At 40.6% G+C, this 23,695-nt stretch overlaps 1 protein-coding gene across 4 annotated transcripts in view; it reads right to left on the reverse strand.

Annotated features, from left to right (window-relative positions):
* Positions 1 to 23,695, reverse strand: part of LOC127570639 (genetic suppressor element 1-like) — a 208,979-nt gene that overhangs the window by 77,731 nt on the left and 107,553 nt on the right. The window lies entirely within an intron of this gene.

Below are 23,695 nucleotides of genomic sequence, written 5' to 3' on the forward strand. Positions count from 1 at the left end.
ACATAGACAGGAGCAGGGATGACGTCTTGCAAAGAGATTTTAAGGAGCTAGGTAGAAAGTTAAAAAGCAGGACTTCCAGGGTTGTAATCTCAGGATTACTACCCATGCCATGTGCTAGTAAGGTGAGAAATAGATACATAGTGCAGTTCAACATGTGGCTAAGGAGCTGATGCAGGAAGGAGGGCTTCAGATTTATGGATCATTGGGCTTTCTTCTAGGGCAGGTGGGACCTGCACAAACAAGATGGTTTGCATCTGCACTGGAGAGGAACCAATATCCTTGCCGGGAGGTTTGCTGGTGCTACACGGGAGGGTTAAAACTAGAGTGGCAGTGGGATGGGAACCACAGCAGCAGGGTGTGGTAGAGTTGAGGGCAAGAAAGATGGTATGAAAAGTAAGACTGAAAGGAAGTACAGCAGGGGGCAGTCTAATAAACATGGTGGGACTGACGGGCTGAAATGTGTTTATTTCAACTCCAGGAGTATTATGGGTAAGGAGGATGAATTTAGAACCTGGATCAGTACATGGAATCATGATGTTGGTGCCATTACAGAGACCTGGATGCGTGAGGGAAAGGGCTGGCAGCTCAAAGTTCCTGGGTTTTGTTGCTTTAGATGTGATGGGGGAGTAAAAGAGGTAGAGGGGTTGGACTACTGATGAGGGAGAATGTCACAGCAGTCCTCAGAGAGGACCCACTGGAGGGCTCATCCACAGATGCAATTTGGGTGGAGCTCAGAAATAGGATAGGTGCAATTACGCTGATGGGATTATACTATAGGCCTCTGAATGGCCACCGAGAATTGGAGGAACAGGTATGTAGCAGATTATGGAAAGATGTAGAATCAACAGGGTTGTCATGGTGGGGGACTGTAACTTCCCCAGATTGAAATTTACTTAATTCCAGAAGTTTAGATGGGGTGGGATTTCTTCAGTGCATCCAAGGGGGGGTTCTTGAAACAGTATGTGGAGAATCCAACTAGAGGAGAAAACATATTGGACCTGGTTTTGGGAAATGAGCCAGGCTAAGTGACAGACCTGATAGTGGGTGAACATTTGGGGAATAGTGACCACAACTCCTTATAGTTATGAGTAAGGATAAAATCGGATCTTGCGGGAAGGTACTAAATTGAGGGAGGGCAAATTACAACAGGATAAGACAGGAACTAAGGGGCATTGATTGAGAGAAGCTGCTGTCGGACAAATCCATGTCTGACATGCGGGGGTTGTTTAAAGACCAGCTGATCAGAGCTCAGGATCGGCATGTTCCGGTAAGGAGTAAGGACAAGGATGGTAAGGTAAGGGAACCTTGGATGACCTGAGAGATCCTAAATTTAGTCAGAAAGGAAAAGGAGGCATACATAAGCTTTAGGAAGCTAAAATTGGACTGGGCCCTTGTAGAATATAAAGGTAGCAGGAAAGTGCACACGCAGGCAATTAGGAAGGCTAAAAGGGGTCATGAAATGCCCTTGACAAGCAGGATCAAGGATAATCCTAAAGCATTTCATACTTATATTAAGAAAAAGAGAATAACTAAGGAGAGGGTAAGTTTACTCAGAGATAAAGGAGGGAATTTGTGCTTGGAGTCAGAGCACCTGGCTGGGGTGCTAAATGAGTACTTTGTGTCAATATTTACTGAGAAGGATTTGGAGGATATTGAAGGCAGAGTAGGGCATGCTGGGATACTTTGAGGTTAAGGAGGAGGTAGTGCTGGGTCTTCTGAAAAGGATTAAGGTGGATAAATCCTCAGGGGCTGATGGCATATAACCTAGAATACTGAAAGAAGCGAGTGAGGAGATTGCTGAGGCTTTGACAAGGATCTTTGTGTCCTCACTAGCAACAGGTGAGGTCCTGCAGGACTGGAGAGTAGCAAATGTTGTGCCCTTATTCAAGAAGGGAAATAGGGATAATCCAGGTAACTATAGGCCAGTGAGCCTCATGTCAGTGGTAGGGAAGCTAATGGAGAGGATACTGAGGGATAGGATTTATGCGCATTTGGAAAGGCATGGCCTGCTTAGGGACAATCAGCATGGTTTTGTGCGGGGCAGGTCATGCCTTACAAACTTGATCGGATATTTTGAGGAGGTGACAAAGGCGCTTGATGAGGGTAAGGCAGCGGACGTTATCTGCATGGACCTTAGTAAGGCATTTGATAAGGTCCCTCATGGTAGGAAGATAAAGATGCATGGGATCCAGAGTGAATTGCAAGTTTGGATTAAGAACTGGTTTGCCCATAGAAGACAGAGAGAAGGGGTGGAAGGTTGTTATTCTGGCTGGAGGTCCGTGACTAGTGGTGTTCTGCAAGGATTGGTGCTGGGACCTCTGTTCTTTGTGATATCAATGATTTGGATGAAAACATAGATGGGTGGATTAGCAAGTTTGCAGATGACACCAAGATTGTTGGAATTATGGACAGTGTTAAGAACTATCAAAGGATACAGCGGGATATAGATCAGTTAAACATATGGGCAGAGAAGTGGCAGATGGAGTTTAATCTGGGCAAGTGTGAGGTATTGCACTTTGGGAGGTCAAATGAAAGGAGAAAGTATGCAGTTAATGGTAGGCCCCTTAATAGCATTGAGGTACAAAGGGATCTTGGGGTCCAGGTCCATAGTTCACTGAAAGTGGCTATGCATGTGGATAAGGTGGTAAAGAAGGCGTATGGCATGCTTGCCTTCATTGGTAGGGGTGTTGAGTATAAGAGTAAGGAAGTCATGCTGCAGCTCTATAAAACTTTAGTCAGACTGCACTTGGAGTATTGTGTGCAGTTCTGGTCGTCCCATTATAGGAAGGATGTGGAGACTGTGGAAAGGGTGCAGATAAGGTTTACTAGGATGTTGTCTGGATTAGAGGATATGAGCTATAAGAAAAGGTTGAACAAACTTGCGTTGTTCTCCCTGGAGCGTTGGAGGCTGAGGGGAGACCTGATAGAGGTTTTTGAAATTATGGGAGGCATAGATAAGGTAGACAGTCAGAATCTTTTCTCCAGGGTAGAAATGTCAAATACCAGAGGACATGGTTTTAAGGTTAGAGACGGGAAGTTTAAAGGCAATGTGAGGGGCAAGTTTTTTATGCAGAGTGGTAGGTGATTGGAATAGGTTACCAGGGGTAGTAGTGGAAGCAGGTAGTTTGGCGGAGTTTAAGTGGCTTGCAGATAGACACATGAATATGAAGGCAATGGAGGGATATGGATAATACACAGGAGGAGGACATTTAGTATAAGTTGGCATCAAGATTGACTCAACATCATGGGCCGAATGGCCTGTCCAGTGCTGTACTGTTCTATGTTCTATTATTCCAGACAGACACCTCTGACTCCACCATATATCTGTGCTTGTTGCTCTCTACTGCATCGGACAATCAAGTTATCCAACAATGCCAGCAGTTGCCAGACTGTTGTGGCTTCTCTCTATACACTGAAAGATGTGTGCCCAAAATGAGAGACGTGCAATCCACTTTCAAGGCAAACTTCTTATACAATAGAAGGCTGAAGGTTGATTCTTATATTGCAAGCAAACTTCTAAACATTAATCTTTAGGAGTGAAAGCACAGAGATGACCTGAATTGGTGGTGTGGTGGATAGTGTAGAAGGTCGCTGTAGATTACAGCAGGACATTGATAGGGTGCAGACCTGGGCTGAGAAGTGGCAGATGGAGTTCAACCCGAAAAAGTGTGAAGTGATACACTTCAGGAGATAGAATTTGAAGGCAAAATACAAGGTTAATGGCAGGACTCTTAGCAGTGTGGAGGAACAGAGGGATGTTGGGGTCCATGTCCATAGATCCCTCAAGGTTGCCACACAGGTCGATAGGGTTGTTAAGAAGACGTGTGGTGTGTTAGCCTTCATTAGTTGGGGTATTGAGTTCAAGAGCCATGAGGTAATGTTGCAGCTCTATAGAACTCTGATTAGACCACACTTAGAATATTGTGTTCAGTTCTGGTCGCCTCATTATAGGAAGGATGTGGAAGCTTTAGAGAGGGTACAGAGGAGATTTATCAGGATGCTGCCTGGATTGGAGAACATGTCTTATGAGGATAGGTTGAGTGAGCTAGGCTTTTCTCTTTGGAGAGAAGGAGGATGAGAGGTGACTTGATAGAGGTGTACAAGATGATAATAGGCATAGATCAAGTGGACAGACAGAGACTTTTTCCCAGGGCGAAAGTGGCTAGCATGAGGGGGCATAATTTTAAGGTGATTGGAGGAAGGTATAAGGGGGATGTCAGAGGTAAGTTTTTTACACAGAGAGTGGTGGGTGCGTGGAACGCACTGCCAGCAGAGGTTGTGGGGGCAGATACATTAGGAACATTTAAGAGACTCTGAGATAGCCACATGAATGAAAGAGAAGTGGAGGGCTATGTGGGAGGGAAAGGTTAGATAGATATCGAAGCAGGATAAAATGTCAGCACAACATCATGGGCCGAAGGGCCTGTACTGTAATGTAAAGTTCTATGTTCTATGTAAACTGAATGCTGAATCACCAACCATACACATTTTTTCAACTCTACACTGTCCATTTTACTATTAGCAAGTTACAGAAAACAAATATTCTTATAGTATCTTCAAACTGAATACAATTAATTACCAGAGTGAAGGTTTACAGAAATAAACTACTTTGAAATCTGCCACTTTTGAGAGTCAAGAAGCCAATTGATATTGCTTCACTGAATGCTAATTATTGTTTTATGACAAATACAGACCTAACTATTTTTAAACAAGCCATTAGATCTTTGGGGCCATTGCTCATGGTGAGTCATTTTTGAATTTGGCTATTTATATGTTGTAACAAAGGAGACGAGTGGGGGGAGTTCCCACCAGTTTCGGAAATTCCACCGATGGCATGTCCTAAAAGACTCATTGAGTGCAGTTTCCATTGTGAGACCATCAATTGCTAGATCATAGGTGATAATGGGGACCTTGCTCAAGCAAATGATCAAAGGGCAACACTCTCTCAAAAATAACTTTAAAAGGTAGCCAATTAAATTTTTCTGTTGAAAGGCTGAGGTGAAGTTATGTTTTATTTTTGAAATTGTACAGCTTGTCCCCTTTGTTATATTAAAATTACATATCTGATTTGGGCCAAACTAAGTACAGTTTGACAGAAAATTGAGCCATTATTTCTTAATGTGTTTGTAATTTAAACTGCTTTTTCTCCTTATTTGCAGTCTGTAATGAACTGATGTTGACAGTGTATGCACCTGCTTTACTCTTGGAGCTATGAACCTACTGCCAACCCTTCCCTCTACCCTGACTCTGCTGCTGAACTTATCCATCTTGATGTCACCCTTGCCTACATTCTTGTGCCCTGCTGTAATTTTTGCTGCTCTCACTGAACATTTTGCTGTCACTGTAGCTATACGATCTGACTATCACTGTTAAAATGTATACTATCTTGCTCATAAATATATATTCAGTAGCACATTGAAGAAATCCCATACTGTATCAGATTAATCCCAAACTAATAAGAGGACTGACAAATTTACACCAAACTTTTAATTTGTTTCAAGTTTGTGAAACCTCTCTTTCTCTTTTTGGTAGGTGGCCATTTTTATTTTACAGAGTGCAAAGGGCATTTGAAGCAGATTCATTAGTAACTTTCAAAAGTCATTTGGATACGCACTTGAAAAGGAAAAAAAATTGAAGAGCTATGGGGAATAGGTCTGAGAGTGGGACTAATTGGATAGCTCTTTCAAAGAGCCAGCAAAAGCAGGAGGGGCCAATTGGCATCCTTTTATGCTCTTAGATTCTATCATTCATTCAGAGCCAGCTGCCGAGTTTTACCACAGACTACCAACAACATCTAGTTACTATGTGTTTCTTTGTGTTGCTCCGAGCATAAACGATGAGACAGATAGAGCTATAACCAGAATATTATTCATTGAAGGCAGTACCTCTCATCCTAAAAAATAGTCTAGTACAACAATGTATCAAGGTCAGGCAACATAGTACACTCAGTACTTCAAGATTCCTCCCTGAAAGTGGCCGCACAAGTTGATAAGGTGGTAAAGAAAGTGTATGACACCCTTGCCTTTATTAGTCAAGACATTGAGTTGAAGAGTCAGGAAGTTATGTTGCAGCTTTATAAAACTCCGATTAGGCCCCATCAGGAGTATTGCACTCATTTCTGGTTGCCCCATTATGGAAGTATGTGGAGGCTTTGGAGAGGGGTGAAACTGAGGTTTACCAGGATGCTGCCTGTTATTAGAGGGCATGTGTTATAAGGAGACAAAAACCAGAGTTGTTTACCACATCCTTGAGTCATGGGTTACTCTTTTCCATTCTTCCATAATTTAATATCTTGCTATTTTTGTTTCTTTCACTAGACTTTCTTTGGCATTATTTGCCAGTATTTTTATTTTTCATCCCTCTTTATTTCTTATTTTCCTTTTAAACTTCACTCCTATACCCTCTATACTCTGCTAGGCTTTCTGGTGTAGTAAGCTGTCAGTATCTGAGGTACGCTTCCCTTTTTTGCACCATCTTACTGTCTTTACACATTGTCAGCCATTGGGCTCTAAATTTTACAGTCTCCTTGCCTTTTTCTCCGTGGGAGTGTGTTTTCCTTGAACTCCTTGCATCCTTTTCCTAAGTGCCTTCCATTGCTCCAAGACTAATTTACCTTCAAGTAGCTGTTTCCACTCCACTTTTGCTAAATCACTTCTCAGCGTGGTAAAATTAGTGTTTCCCCAATTTGGAACCCATAATCTTATTTTACCTTTGTATTTTTATGATGATGGAATTATAGTTACTACCATAAAAGTGCTCTCCCAAGTGTTGCTTCCAACTGGCCAGTTTCATTCCCTTAAAACAAATAGAGAATTACATCCACCACCACTATGCAAACACCCTTACTCCTTCCACGCCAACCTCCTCCCTCTCCCTAATCACACATCTACTCTTATTGAGCTGGTTGCACACTGGCCAAAAACATTTTCCTGAGCATAGTTTTTAGGCTTTCCTGAACTATGTAGGAATTGTTTCCTAGTTAATATTCAGATATTTAAAATTAGAATAATTATTACTGCTCTTATGTTTTTGCACTTGTTATAAATTGATCTACAAATTTGCTCTTCTATCTCCCTTGGGCTGTTTAATTCCATTCTACATTTAAAGCAATGCGATTTTGTCTTTTTTATTCTTTAATTCAATGTATACAAATTAATAGTCAGGTTTCAGTCTTTTTTTATCAAAATAAAGAAAAGTAACTTTTGGAAACAAAACAAAGGAATTTCAGTACGCATGCAACAGCTTTTGCTTCTATCTCTTGGCTTTGTCATATAAGTTCCTTCTGTAATAAAATTTGCTGTTGGAATATGGATCACTTGAACACTGCAAGGGCTCCACAAAGTAAATAACTAGAGAAACAAAAATAGTTAAAAATCTCTGAACTCTTGGTTATTCATGAAATGAATGGAAGGTAACGTGCCCTGGAAGGTATGGAGAGTCAGGGTTGCAATTAAATTACAATTCTACTATTTGATATATTACTTCCTGTTTGATCCTTATTGTAGCATTATTGACTCTGATATAGTAGCTGATCTTGCTTTTCAAAAAAAATAGTTTTACACTATTGAACATATTAGATTGGAGAATGGATGGCCAAACCATTCCCGTAACTCAGTCTGAGTATAAAGAAGCCTTGCTTGGATTGAATACCTGTAGCTGCAGAGTTAAGCACCTTCTGTTCTGTTACCAAAAGAATGTTCCTTGGTATTATCAGATTTTTTGCTAATTAATATAATTTCAGGGATTTATGTAAAGTGTCTCTATGGAAACTGGGATGAAATTACCCAAAACCATTTCATGTAGGTTTCTCCCAACCAATAAAGAGATTTTAATCCCAACACTGTAGGTTGATAAAATTCAGATTCTAAAAGTAATGCAACTAATTCACTCTACTACCTGATTCAAAACTGAACTTAACAACAGTTGATCTTTATATATTCTAGAACTCATAAAGTACACTAATTTGTAGATCTGGATTGTGTCCTGCAGTGTTTATTTGCACAACATGATTCCATTTCAAGAAAAATGATGCTTTAGTGGATCATAAGGGAAAATCATGGACTCACTGTAAGTTGCACAAAGTTTGCAGTTTTTTGACTGGATCCTCCATGTGCCTTTGCACAACACATGGAGGAACTCAGCCATGAGCAGCCAACAATTTAGACCTGGATCTCACTTTCATGATTTTAGCCCAGTTCTGTGTGGCTCATGGCTGGCACTGGGCAATGTCTGTGAGACCTGCTTCATTGTTCATTAATGAGGATGTGCCTAAGCAGGTCCCAGGCCATGAAGATAGAGATGGAACTCACCTCGAGTCAATGCACTATACATAAAATACTTCATAATGATGGCAGCTGGCTCTTGGGTATCCCATACCCCCACCCTGATCACAACTCCTAGCCTTCAGCTCATGAAACCACCACTCCTAGTGATATCCAGGATGATATACTCATAATAACAGCCAATCCTTGCCCACCATGACCTCCAGGCATGACCTCTAGCATAAAGGGATACTTCAACGGATCATAGGATTAAATAGAAATTATATAAAACATGGATTCATCATTGTTAAAGCATCAACCACAAGCTAGTCATGGGGAATAGCCATCTTTATCTCTCATTCATATATTATAAAGAGCATTGATAACAATAGTATTGCACAGGGTCCTGGTTTCCTTAGGTTATCACAATGTACCCTCCACCCTGGGCCAAAATCCATGTTTTATCTGTTCTCCTTTGCACACTCGCAATGACAATGCACATGAAAGAAGAGCCTGGAGTGCACAAAGTTAGCAATAACTACAACAGCGTGACCTTTTGGAATCTTTAAATGATCAAGTGATGATACACATGATGATATGGGATGATATGGGATTTCCTGACTTGTGTTTCTTGTAAACACTGCATATTATTAGCTGCATCTGATCTTGGAATCAGTCCAATAAAATCGGCCAAAGGTATTGAAGGATAGATTGCCTCTGAAAAAATAATGTCGACACAAGAGACTGCAGATGATTTGCAAATATGCATCCCACACTTAAAGCATATCCCACAGCACAAAGCATCATGCCATGATTGACCCAAAAGTGATTTTTTGCTACCTCTATCAGATATTTTGAATGTGTGAACACATCCAGTTTGATCAAGGCCTCCTGTGCCTGCTTTGTGAACACAGCAAGCAAGTTGCCGGTTACAAATTGTGCTAAATTCACTTTCAAGCATTTGTAAAATCAGGACTCAGAAGCAGCCAATGCAAATGTGAAAAAATTGAACCATACTTGAGCATCCAAATTCAGAACAGCATGTTCGTCATAATGTTTTCCAGCTTATTGTAGTGTGTGAATACTGTCTGGATTCATGCCAGACTGGGATTATTGCCAGAGGTCAGAGGTGCTTTTTAATGTTTTTGTCGCTAGTTTTGAAGCTTAAATTTGTCTCGCAAGAGTAAAGATATCCTGATGTCCATGCAGCCACTTTACCTTGTGGGGAAGATGATGGGCCTAATTTTATTTGCCTTTTTTATGCTTTATTTTGAGTGTCTTCCTCTAACTGCCATTGAACTGAGTTATTTTTTGAGCAGTTAAGAATCAATTATATCACTACAGGTCTGGAGTCACAAAAGAGGTCAGAACATATAAGAATGGCATATTTTCTTCCCTGAAGGATATTTGTGAATCAAGTAAGTCTTTCCAATGATCCAGAAGCTTTATTGTTGCTACTACTGACACCAGCTTTTTAATTCCAAATTTTATTTAATTAATTGCATTTAAATTCCATAACTGCCATGATGCCATGTCTCGAGATCCCAGACTGCACACCATACTATGTCCCTGGATTGCTCGTCCAATAATGCAATGACTATACCGCTGTATTTTTAAAAAACTACTCTTCTGGAACTCATTCTCTTGCATTAACAATTTATAATGAACTCCTTTGAGATTAAAACATTATTGGTAGTTTAAACTGTACAAGGACTGAAAGGAGAAGATTTGTCTGTGCACTCATAATTTACATTGGTACAGCTTTTTCTCTGGGGTTATGGGAGTTGAAATGAGGCTATGGCACATTTTCAGATTGCCTATAAATTGTGCTGAAGGTTTCCTTTGAATAATGTTGTCATCTGCTGTGCCTCATGAGGGAAATGGCCTATTTCAAATATTCCAGTTTGGGCCTACTCCCCAACAGTGGTTCATGAGGAAGTCCTGGGTGGTTGATCAACCTCAGACCAGCTGAAGCATTTTCATCCCTCCCAGCTCCATCTCAAACTTTATATATGTTACCTTTCTGGTGGTGGCCATTGCCAAATGGGATTCACACTATGAAAGGTGTGGCAGAGAAGACCCAGACTTCAGTGCACCCAAATTTGCCAGAGAGGACGCAGGTGCAATATTAGGTCTTTTGTCAGTGCAGGTAAGACAACTAAAGCTGAAGTTGGCTGCATTTCCAGCATGTTGGCTGAATCCCTGACATAGCATCCTAACCTCGAGTGCTGTCTGTGTGGAATCTACATGTTCTCCCTGTGACCTTGTGGGTTTCCCCCAGATGCTCCAGTTTCCTTCCACATCCCAAAGGTTGGTAGGTTAATTGGCCACTGTAAATTGCCCCTAGTGTCCAGATGAGTGGCAGAATCTACGGGGAGTTGAAGAGAATGTGGGGAGAATAAAAAATGGGATTAATGCAGGATTAGTGTAAAATGAGTGGTTAATGGTCGGTATGGACTGGATAGTATGAAGGCTGTATCTCTCTATGACCCTATGACTCCATAACAGGAAACAACCCTGAGAAACTGCACTTTTGTGTCTGCTCTGGTTTCAAAGTATTGAGTAGACCGCCATATCATTTAAAGGAACTTTCATGCATTCCCTCCCCGGGTTACAGAAGCTCAACTTATGGACACCAAGTACGTATGAATGAGCATTTGGGAGACCAGTGGGATGGATGGAGATGGATTTTCTGGCTGCTATGGGGCTGCAGGCACCTTCTGCTGGGTGGGAATGGGCCTCTTCCACATGCCTCCTCTGCCCATCCCCTCATCCTGCGCCACAACAATTGGGGGCTGGGTCGAGCTGAGCAGAGCTGTGAGTCAATGAGGCCGGCTGGTGGCCGCACTTGTTGCGCCTGTTTGCTCTCCTGTCATAGCCACTTCTGTGATCCTCTCCCACACACTGTTTTTGTTCATTCCCGACTTATGGACAGTTCAGGTTATGAACAGTTCTCAAGACTGGAACTCTATCGTAACCTGGGAACTGCCTGTATGCTGCTTGATTTTTTATCATCAACTTACTTTGGAGACCACTAATTAAGTACAATTGACTCAAAGGCATTGTCAGACAAACACAAAAAGTGAGGAACATTTCAGAAGTAACATGCGCTGTAAGAAGAGCAGTACTTCTTAATGGAATGATGAGAATTGTTTCAAACACAACAACTCGATTGTCAAATAGGCTGCAAAAAAAGAGATGGAAACATTGGTAAAGGAGCCCTGTGCATACACTTCAGATCTGTTCAACTGTCCATTGTTAATTAAAGGCAAGGAACATTCTTGTTCCTTCATATCACTTAACACGCCTGTTGGAGACCTCCACCTTGTCAAGTGTAACATTTATCTGAAGGTAAGATAAATATAAACACTGACACATATTGTATGTTGATTCAAGAGATTGTTGGAGGATGTGACACAGGAGGTGAGGTGGAGGGGTTGTGAGTGAAGGCGATTTTCATCTTTATTCTGAAGATGTGCTGAGATGGATGAATCATTTGTATTGACCTTGTAATGTGTAGGCTTAGTGATTTGAGTTTTGTTTCATTTTCTTATGGTTCAGTTTCCGCTTATTTATTTCACAATAAGATCACAGACCTCTCAACCTTGGCCCCATTTTTAAATGCCAGATTTGATAGAATAAAACAGCAGTATTTGTGAGGCTGAGCCCATTGTTAATATGACCTGTGTGGCACTGCTATGGGGTAACAGATGGTTCTTAATGAATAGTATATGTGCTGCACCAGTGGTGTTCCTCTCACTGACAATAGACCCTTGATTAATCAGCAAGAATTTCCAAATTTAGATTTACAGAATGAAGTACAGTGCATAAGTTGTACTTTTAAAAACAAGTGAATGCTATTTAAGCGGTCTCATAATTGCCAAGCCTTCACTATTTTTACTAATAGAATTAGGATTCAGTAACAATTTGCTTACATTGCAGGCTCTGTAATGTACTGATAAATCAATCATACTGTACAAAATAATATTTGTCATCGGATCATCTTTTTAAATTTATTTTTGGTGCAATTCAGTACAGGGGCTACCTGGGTTACAAATGATCTGACTTATGAAAATCCAACTTTACACAAATTTTCCCATACATTTTTAAAGCATTTTTTGAACTAGTAATAATAATAATATGTTTCATGGTATTCATCAATGACTGGATACAGTATATATTTCATTAGCTTAATTATGGGTAATGTTAGGAAGATTATTCAATGAATTTAGTGAGTGAGTGTGGAGTGATACAATATGGCTAGTGATAGAAAATGGATGTTTCTGACCTTCAAGAAATCAGCTTCGGCTTATGGATAGTTTTCAGAAATGGGACCCTTACATAACCCGGGGACTCCCTGTACTATCTAAAGTTCATGTTAAAAGTTCCAGAAAATATAGTACAGATACTGCGTGCGTGTGTGTGTGTGTGTGTGTGTGTGTGTGTGTGTGTGTGTGTGTGTGTGTGTGTGTGTGTTAAAATGTTCCTAAAGGGAAAAATAAGAAATAAAAATGAAAATATGAAATTTTCTAAGAAATTTCTGGAATTATTTTGAAAGGAAGAAGAAAATTCTATGAAAGTGCTTGCTTGTCCTTCAGTTTCAATTTCTGATAAGAGGTATACATTAGATGATTAATTGCATGTTCCCTTTTAGAAACCAACACATCGGCAGTATAATTCTAGCAGTTTAGGTTTATCTCAACAGGGGGGACTAGAGTTAGAGATGTGGAGAGAAAGAATAAGTGAAACAAGATGTAGAGAGTATGGAAGAAATTTATAACTGCCTGTGGCTTATTCTTTTGATTTGTATTACTATTTGATCTCATTGATCCTTCGTAACCAATCCTCAGACATCGATTGTTTAATTGTATACCATTAATTTTTCTTATGTCATGATTGCATATTGACATCATATAATATTAATATGTAGGAACATGGAAACTGCAGAGGTATTCTTCATATGTGTTAATTGGCAATCACACAAAATGCAAGAAATGTGATGGCTGATGCCATGGATTGCTATAGTAGTCAGCAGCTGCTCTAGTGCTAATAACTTGTTCTGCCAAAATGGGCAAGCATTAATCAGGTGATATAATGGAGAACAGTGAGTGAGGAATGGAGGGAAACTCCTCACATATCTTTCTCAATATCCAAATATATGGCAACATGGGCAGAAATTAGAGGAAACTGCAGAGTCAGCCTCTTCAACTGCAGGGATATAAGAAACCAAAATAAAAGCTCAATAAACAGTTGCTGCTTTAGTGTTTTTAGTTATTATGTAACCACATGTATGAAACTGAATTGCAAATACTACTTAAATAGAAATGTCACTGAAATTTATATGCTTTCACAGTGAGGCATGCACCGCTTCAATTAAATAATGAGCTGTGTTTTTATGCTTTCAACAATGGATCTGCACTTATCTGTGCCAGTTACAATTACAAAACCGGGATGAAAAATTACTTCTTACTGATTTATTACCACCATTAAAAGAAAAGGAGACAGTTAGTCAGATTCACAATGAATTGCTGAAATGCAGGAAGAGAGTTCTGGAAAAGCTATTTAGGAGACTCCTAACAGTTAAAGGTGAATGGCTATTGAGAGGATAATCCTGGAACATTATATATCAATTTGCTAATAAATATGCTTTGCTCCAACATAGGCATCAAACAAGGCTGTAGTGCAGAAATTAGATAATGACCTGTATGTGGCAATTAAAACTAAGACAGAGGGATACACTACAAATAAAAAACATAGAAGGCAGTCAACTATAAAATTTGCCTGAACCCTTGGCGTTTCCTAATTACTTATTTGAAAGTAAGATTTAAAGAGTTCTGAAATTCTAAATCATTAGACTGCTTTCTTCATTTCTAAGTGTGTGAAAACTGATTCCTTTTTCTTCAGTGCAACAAAATTACCACTTTTTCCGGGTGAAAATGCAGCCTTCTGGAAATTTGACCACACACTTCCAGTCAAGAATCATCCTCATACATCTGAGGATATTTCTATCTGATCAAGTGATGTCCCAGCAGAGCAATCCTGCAAAGAGTAGGAAATTAGTGCATGTTGTTCTAAAGACTTCCCGCCAGTGAGCATTACCAGAACAATCAGATTTTAATATCTATGCTCCAGGCTGGTAGGTGGGAATAATGGGACTTGTCCACTCAGATATATTCTATCACTTAACTCATCTCCATTATGCCCAATTGTGTTAACCACCCCAAACTTACACACCAAACCACCAACTGGCCAGGCCATGACTCTCCCATCCCTAACTGGCCCCTGTATCTCCCTAATATCTGGCCACTATGGCAAGTCTTTGGTGCACTGATCAACCACCCAACTCCCTGACTGAGCATTCCCCATCTCGCTACTGCCATGACCTGATAAGCCCAGGCCCTGACTCCAAATTCCCCAACATGAGTTTGAGGTGGCAATTCTCAGCCTCTCCTCAAATCACTGGCCAATAATCGCCAAGTCCCTCTATCCTCCTAACTAATCCTGGCCCTGATCAGCACTTGATATCCTGAGACTGTCCTGGACAGCATATTTTGCTTTGTTCACTCTGCTGTGTGCAAGAGAGAGCGTTCAGCAAAGGGCATTCAGTTGTGCCCGTAGCCTTGGGTCTTGTACTCTCATACATCTTGCAGCAGTTAGCCATCATCCTATAGCACACCCTTTGTGCTGCACCATAATTTCTAGGGTCAAATTACAATAGTAGCATTTACAAGAACATGAGAATCAGGAGCAGAAAAGGCCACATGTCCCCTTGAGCCTGATCCACTGTTCATAATTCATGGGCCATCTGATTTTGACATTATCTTCACTTTGCTCCTCCATGTGGCCCCAGACTGAATCCCCTTTAGTCCTGAAATCTGTGTATTTCAGCCCTGAATAGATTCAGTGACTCAAGCTCACGGACCTCTGGGGAACAGAATTCCAAAGATTTACATCTTTCACAGAGATGAAATTCCCCCTCATCCCCATCTTAAGTAGGTGATTCCTTATTCTGAAGCTTTGCCTCATAATTCTGGATTTCCACATGAGGGAAAACACCCTCTCAACATTAACCCTGTCAGAATCTAACCTGGTTCAATAAAATTTGTCTTATTCATCTAAACTCCCTTGAGTATAGGCCCAACCTGCTCAACCTTTCCTCATAAATCAGATATTTCATATTAGGAACCAAACTGGTCAATCCTCTTTGAACTGCTTCCAATGCAAGTATATCCCTTATAAGAGATGAAAACTTATGCAGGACTCCTGGTGTGGTCCCACAAAGACTCTGTTCAATTATTCAAGACTCCTCTACTTTTATATTCCAACTTCTTTGCAACAAAGGCCCAATTCCATTTGCCTTCCTGAATACCTGCTGCATTTCCATTATTCTGCGTTTTTATGCACTAGGAAACCCAGATTCCTCTGTACGCCAGCATTCTGAATTCTACCCCCACTGAAACAAGGTTCAGTTTTTCTATTCTTCCTACTAATCTTAATTTTCCCTATAGTCTACTCCAACTGCCTATTTTTCCACTCTTTACCTCTCTGCCTCCCTTTGTATTGTATCCTCCTCACAAAATGTATTCTCACTTTCTTTGATCACCTAGAGTACATTCATTACTTTTATCTAAGTCATTAACATACATTCTAAGTAGCTGAGACTCCTGCACTGATCTCTGTAGCAGCCCAGCTACAGCTTGCCAACCTGAAATTGACTCAATTTCTAGCCTGTTTTTGGTTTGTCAGTCAATCCTCGACCCATGCTACTATATTGTCCACAATGTCTCAAGCTCTTACTTTATACAATAAACTTTAAGTATTTTTGTTCTTACTGTGTTCTTCATTGTATAATTTTGTATAATTTATGTTGCTAATTTATGTTTTTCTTGTGAATGTTGTGTATCTGATGCTATGTGGCTGTGTTGCTGCTGCAAGTAAGTCTTTCATTCCACCTGTGTACTTGCACCAACACGTACTTGTGCATATGACAATAAACTCAACTTTGACTTTAATGTGACACATTATAGAATGCCTTTTGGAAATCTAAATACACAACATTTACTTTTCCCCTTTAAATCTACCCAGCTTGTTGCATGCTTAAAGAACTCTAATAAATACAATTTCCCAGTCATAAAACAATATGATATTATGGTTTACTAAACATCCTACTGCTACTTCTTTAATAATGGTTTACAACATCTTCCCAAAGGCAGATGTCAAGTTAACTTGTCTATAATTTCCTACTTTCTGCCTCCATCCTTTATTTCACAGTTTTCTAATTTGCCTGATCTTTTCCAAGGGTATTTTGGAAGATCATAACTGATGCATCCAGTATCTTTGCTGCCACTTTTTTAAAACCCAATGGTGCAGGCCGCCAGGTCTAAAGAAACACCCTCTATGCGTGAAGGCACGTGTGAACTTTTCCCTCTCTCTCTCTCCTTCTCTCTCTCTCTCTCTCTCACACACACACACACACACACACACACACACACGTTCTTTCTTAGACTGTCGCTTATAATTGAGAATGACTTACCTTCACTCTGGTTTTGTGTGTCAAAGTCGGATACTGAAGCCAGTGTGGCAACTACAGATCTTCTAAAGTTGGGGCAGGTGGTGGCTGATCACTCCTCCCATTTACACAGGGTCTGTGTGCTCCTGATGCATGGTCTCAAGGTTCTCAGCATCATCCCAAATGCTCATTCTCCACTTTAAGTAGACATTGGCCAGAGATCCTGAGGAGTTAATGAGAATGTTGCTTTTCTTCAAGGATGCTTTGAGAACATCCTTGAAACTTTTCCTCTGTCTGCATGCTAATCTTGTCCCATGGCAGAACTCGGAATAGAGTGCCTGTTTTGGGTGTTGGGCATGCAAATGACTTGGCCTATCAAATGTGGCCAACCAATCGTAATTAGGACTTCACTACTGGGGATACGCACGCATCCTCCACCCCAACTCCCATATGTGCATGCACACACAAATACACACACACACTTGCACATGTACGCACGCGCATGTGCACATACAAACATATACTGTACACACATGCACCCAAACACACACAGAGTCACATAGAGCAATCCAGATGTTATGATTTAAGATATCTTTTAGTGCAGTCAGTTCACCAAAGTAATATTTGATAATGAATGGGGAGGAATGGCAAATAAAAATCTCAAGAGTTAAAGGAATGGCTAAAGGTCAGGGAGCAGTTTTTAAACTGGTACATCCTATTAGATTTGATCTTTAGCATTAGATGCAAATGTGATAAGAAGCAGCTCTATCTTTACTGAGCACAATTAATGCCTAGTTTTGCTTTATATGCAGATTATCTGCATTTAACTACTTCCCATCTGTTCTTATCATTGATGTACATGGCTCTGATTTTTAGTCATATAAGTTCCAACCCCACTCATTTAAATTGGTATGGTTTCTAAATTGTATCTCAATATATTATGTGACAAGTTGGTGGGGGCTTAACACAGATTTTCAGTGAAATATCAGATATTCACTGTGATCATCTTCATGGGTAGGTGTTGAGCTCAGGTCAAGACGGGAAAGAAAAATCATACAATTTTCTTTTGTCCTGATGAAAGTGTGTGAAAACTATCAGCATCCAACAGTCTCTAGGGATAAACATCAAAGCCTTATTTCAGTCAGTGAAATACATAGACAGATGTGCCATACAGCTACCAGTCTAGACTGCAGGGAGGCTTACACTGGTGCTGACTCTGACTAGGATCATAAACGTTGCAGATGAAATAAATTATAAGGAACAACACTCAAATGTCATAATTTCTTGACCAGCTCCCATTGAGAGCCAAGTGACAGAAGTCCTGGTGATTGGGTTCAATATTAGATAATCAGTTTGGCCTAGTGATAATTTGGTATTGATTTGAAGCACAGCAGGATAAAATAAGTGTGGTGTAACCAGAATCTAGCATACAACAAGGGAATATTTTCTGCCTGCAATGTTCTGATAGATTAATGGAATTGTTATGGCACCGAAAGAGGACACTGGCTCATGGAGTCTTTACCAGTTCCTGATAGAGCAAACCTGTCAGTCCCATTCCCCAACTCTTTCCACATTGTCCTGCATATTTTTCTCCCTCAAGTGTCTTTCATATTCCTTTTGGAAGCCACCCGTATCAGAGAAAATTTGCAGCACATTTTCTCTGATACCCTTTGTACATAATCCTGCCTGGTTTGAAAATGAAATTAAGAATCATTGGGATAATTTATAATTTTGAATTTAAGAAGTTTTCAGGATCCATAAATGGGGTGGGGAAAGTACACATTAAATTTGAAAGAGCAGCAAAACCCACACATCTGGAGTATCACTGGAGATAAATATAAAAGGGACTAAATTTAGAAACAGTTAAAGTGAACAATGAACTGTAATGACCTGCAACTATTTACACAGTTTGCAGACATTTTTTAATGAGTCTCAGTGGGAGTCTAAAAGTTCTGGCACGTGTTGTTTTTCGGCGTATCTATAGATTAAAGGATTCTGTCACTGTGCAATGGCAAAAGGACAACCAAGTGCCAACTCTCTTCCAACAAATTTCTTGGCACTATTCTCCAGGTCTGATATGTGACATGACAGCAATGTTATGGCAGTGCAGTTCCTTAATACTATGCGGAAATGTATTTCTGTTTTCAATGATACTTCAAATTCATAGATGCTTAGTCTGATAAGAACCATTTCATTTATTCACTTCCAAAGACTTCGATAAAAGCAATCACTAATCAAGCTCAGAACTTACCTCACTGTTCTATTTATTTGCTTCCAGACAGCAACTCATAAAATGTGCATACTGCACCACAGAGCTTAAATACTGGAGCAATTAGTGCTTTGTTTTATTATTCATAAAAGCAATTTTTACCAGGCTAATTCCTGGGAAGAGAGGAGTGTCCTGCCAAGAGAGGCCAAACAGGTTGGGTCTGTATTCTCTGGAGTTTAGAAGGGGTCTTGACAGGGTAGGTGTTGAGATGTTGTCACTAGTGCATGAGTCTCTAACAGGGGGACATAGCTTCAAGGTAAATGGCTGGTCATTTAAATCCAAGGTACACAGAAATTTCTTCTCACAGAGGGTAGTAAATCTCTAGAATTCTCTACCCCAATGAGTTGCGGAAGCTAGATCATGAGAAGTATTTAAAGTGAGGTAGAGATAAATATTTGAAAGATCAGGGGATTGAGGACAATGGTATCTGGCACAGGGAAGAAGTTGAGGCCTGGGGTAGATCAGCCATGATCATATTAAATGACTGGGCAGGCTTGAGGGGCCACAGATGGCCTACTCCTGCTCCGATTTTCTTGTGGTTTTGTACCCCTGTGATCTGGATTGGATCATGCTTGTGATCATTTCCAGGTGAAATTACGTAATCAGAAAATTGGATCAGGATTTCTGTGTGTAAATCACATTAGGGTGCTCAACATTTTCCTAGTATCAATTATACACCTAATGGTGTGTAGTATGAAAGGCCAGGGGTCAGATGACAGTGACAACACTACTGACCCCCATGGTCGGATGATAGCATTGCCTATCAGGTCGGAGGCTATACCACTGTCAATCAAGGGTCCAGCTCTGCCCCACCCATTAAAGAGCACACCTGAGGATTGGCTCATAACCCACCTTTGTTCTTGACCCTGAATCATTGGCTTGTTTCACCTGAGCGGGCTCCACCCCACTACAGCCCTATAAAAGATGGTACAAGTGGGCTCTCGTCCTCTTTTCTGATTGCTGCTGGGGTCGAGACCACAGGTGAGAGGGTGCACTTCCACAGGGGTCTAGGAGCATCCTGAGTAGATTCCCAGTAGCATAGGGCTGTTGTTTGTCCTGATTTGGGGGTCCAGACAACGTATTTGTTTGTTCCCTGATAGTTTGTACTAGTTCATTGTGTGTGTGTGAGCGTGTGTGCACTTCACCCCTGTTGCGACTTCCCCCACGTTTCGCAATCACCCTAGTGCGAGTGTGCGAGGGTGCATTTGTTCCTTCACATTCTGTTCCCGCATCGGTCTTTGTGAATAAAATCCTCCTTTTAACGCACAAAGACTGTGTGTCCAGATACCTTTTATCTTTAAGATACCAAAAGAACCTTTCTCATAACATGGTGGTACTAGCTTCCTTCCTTACTGATGTAAGTTTGAGTTTTTTGTTGCAATCTACAACATTCATTAAACAATCACAGTTTCATTGTTGGATTTGTTGTATTTATGTCATTTAAGGTATACAGTTAATGGTAGGACCCTTAACAGAATTGAGGTACAGAGAGATCTTGCGGTCTGGCATGCTTGCCTTCATCACTAGGGGCAAAGAGTATAATAGTCAGGAAGTCATGATGCAGTTGTATAATACTTTGGGTGGGCAACTTGGAGTATTGTGTACAGTTCTGGTCGCCCCATTATGGGGAAGATGTGGAGGCTTTGGAGAGTGCAGAAGAGATTTTCCAGGATGCTGCCTGGATTAGAAGGTATTAGCTATAAGGAGAGGTTGGACAAACTTGGAGACACAAGAGACTGCAGATGCTGGAATCTGGAGCAACAAGCAATGTGCTGGAGGAACTCAGGGGGTCATGCAGCATCTGTTGGAGAAAAGAAATTGTTGACATTTTGGGTGCAGTGTTTCGACCCAAAAAGTCGACAATTTCTTTCCTCTCACAGATGCTGCATGACCCCCTGAGTTCCTCCAGCACATTGTTTGTTGGACAAACTTGGATTGTTTTCTCTGGAGCATTGGAGACTGAGGGGAGACCTGATAGAAGTTTAAAAAATTACTAGAGGCATAAATAGGGTAGAGAGCCAGAATCGTTTTCCCAGGGTAGAAATGTTGAATACTTTGTTGACATAGCTTTAAGGCGAGAGGGTGAAGATTTAAAGGGGATGTGTGGGGGAAGTTTATTACACAGAGAGTGGTAGGTGCCTGGAATGCACTGCTGGGGTGGTGATGGAAGCAGATACGAGAGTGGCGTTCAAGGGGCTTTTAGATAGGCACATGAATATGCAGGGAATGGAGGGATAGGATCATGTGCAGGCAGAAGGGATTAGTTTAATTTGGCATTATGCTCGGCACAGACATTGCGGGCTGAGGGCCTGTTCCTGTGATGTACTGTCTATGTTCTATGTTCTGAAGAGACACACTGTTGACATTGGGATGCACAACTAGGGAGCTTCTGAAATCAATGCAGGAAGCTTAAACAGCTTCAACAGCTTAAATAGTGTGTTTGCGCTAGTGGTGATTGCTTTTTGCATCATTTTATTGCTAAGATATTCAATCAATGGGTGCCAAAGTGGTGACAATGCTGGCAGAAATCCATTATGCATGTGTTGGTAAGGTAACAGCACACCGTACAGGATGGGTCAGGGACTTGGTGGAAGTAGGAAAAGATGTGCCAATCTGTGGAGTCTACTGCCACAGAGCCTTCAGAGACACTACACCCTCTGGTTTTTCAACACTGTCATCAGAGAGATACGTGAAACGCTGAGGATGATCTGTGCTCTTGTGCTTGGATGCTCTCTCTATCAAGATCAACAATACATTGATTCTCAACTTCCTTGCCATAGGAATTTCCAAGCAGCCACAGTAGATGTCTATCACAGCATCAGAGAGATCAACCAGCCTGGAAAGGTGAGTTCACCATCCAGTGCCCCAAACACTCTTTTGAGATTAAGTCATGATTTACACGCTTCTTTAAAGTTCGGAATACTACATTTGCTGGTAATAATGTGGTCTCAGTTATAGAGGGGAGACAAAATAGAGATTGGGTGACCACTTTGCAGAACACTCTTATTCAGTCTGTATGTATGAGCCCGAGTTTCTAGTCAACTGCCACTTTAATTCTCTCTTTCACTCCCAGTCCCATTCTGACCAGCCTCCTATACTCAGTTCAATGTCAGCTTAAGGAACAGCACATCATTTTCAATATTCCAGACTCCACAATGATCTCAGTAATTTTTGATAAATAAAACTTCCGGTTTATGTATTCCTGATTCCCAGTCTTCCTTCCACATTCCTTTGGTAATTTCAGATAATTATTCTGCTTTCATACCTCTAGTAGACGCTTATCACCTTTTACTTTCACTCCTTTGTCACCTAACCTCTCCTGTATTCCACCCTATTAAACACTATCCCTTAGCTCCTTCCTGCTAACACTATTTTTCCCTTCACCCTTGTTGTCTGAGTTGCTGGATATTTCTGGCATTTTCTTTATTGACTTCAGGTTTCCAGCTCTGCAGTACTTGTGAAAAAATATGTTTGTGATCAATATATATTTAATGTCTGGCACTAATAGTGGGATGTTATTGTCTAATTTCTGTTGATTTGCTGCTGATTCTTTCAAAAATATTTATGTTGATTATGTTGCAGTCATTAATCCTTTTAACCCTTTATTAATCCCCTCTGAGTGGTCATGGTTTTTTTAAGGACTAGTTTAGTGGGGTTTTCAGCATAAATTACTGACGTAAATCAGCTGTGAAAGAGACAAGTAACAACAAAAAAGCATTGCCAAATATTTTGAACTGGACAGTGACTTGAAGGAGAAAGTTTATATAGAAAGGTATGGGGAGTGGGACTAACTTGATTTCTCTTCAAAAGACCTGGGACAGACTTAACATAGAACACAGAGCAGCAGAGTACAGCACAGGAAAAGGCCCTTCAGCCCACAGTGCCTGTGTCGACCGTGATGCCAATCAAAATTAATCCCACCTGCCTGCACATGGTTCATATCCTTCCATTCCCTGCCTGTTCAGGTACCTGTCTAAATGGCTCGTAAACATTGCTATCATAAGGGGCTGAATGATGTTTATCTCCACTGTACTATTCTATAACTTATTTGTCCAATTAAACTTTGTCTCATGTGGGTGAACATTAATTGGCATAAACCAATAGTTGGGCAGGCACTAGGGGCTTTGAAATGCCCAAGCACAGATTCTACCCAGTGTATTTAATATTTTAAGGGAGTTAAATTTTCCATGGAAATGCTGTGAAATGTTACATAAATGTTCTAGGAAATCCAGCATTTTGGTTACATATTACAACCTTATTTTTTAATGACAAGAAAGACCATAGATGTCATTTCTGATCCCATCAGATTTTTCCATTTAGGCATGTTTTTAATTCTTAGCTAAATATTAATTACACCAACTACTGTAATCATTCCAGGAACATTCATTGCTCATTTTCTCTGGCTCAAACCACTTTCTTCTCATGAACTGCTGTGCTCATCTCTCAGGCTAAGTATAAGGACCTTGTACAGATCTAATTTCATAGTTCAAGTTATCCCCTTGACTGCCTCAACCTTCTTTTTCTCCTCCATTTCTTTATAAACTTTCTACTTTCTTGAGCCCAACTCAGACCACAGAACACTGTGGCATTTTTCAAACACTCAGCAGGCTCATTCATCCCACATTCACTTCTTGTTCCTCTGAACCTCCTGCAAAT

Source organism: Pristis pectinata, chromosome 5, assembly GCF_009764475.1.
Source record: "Pristis pectinata isolate sPriPec2 chromosome 5, sPriPec2.1.pri, whole genome shotgun sequence".
Taxonomy (NCBI): Eukaryota; Metazoa; Chordata; class Chondrichthyes; order Rhinopristiformes; family Pristidae; genus Pristis; species Pristis pectinata.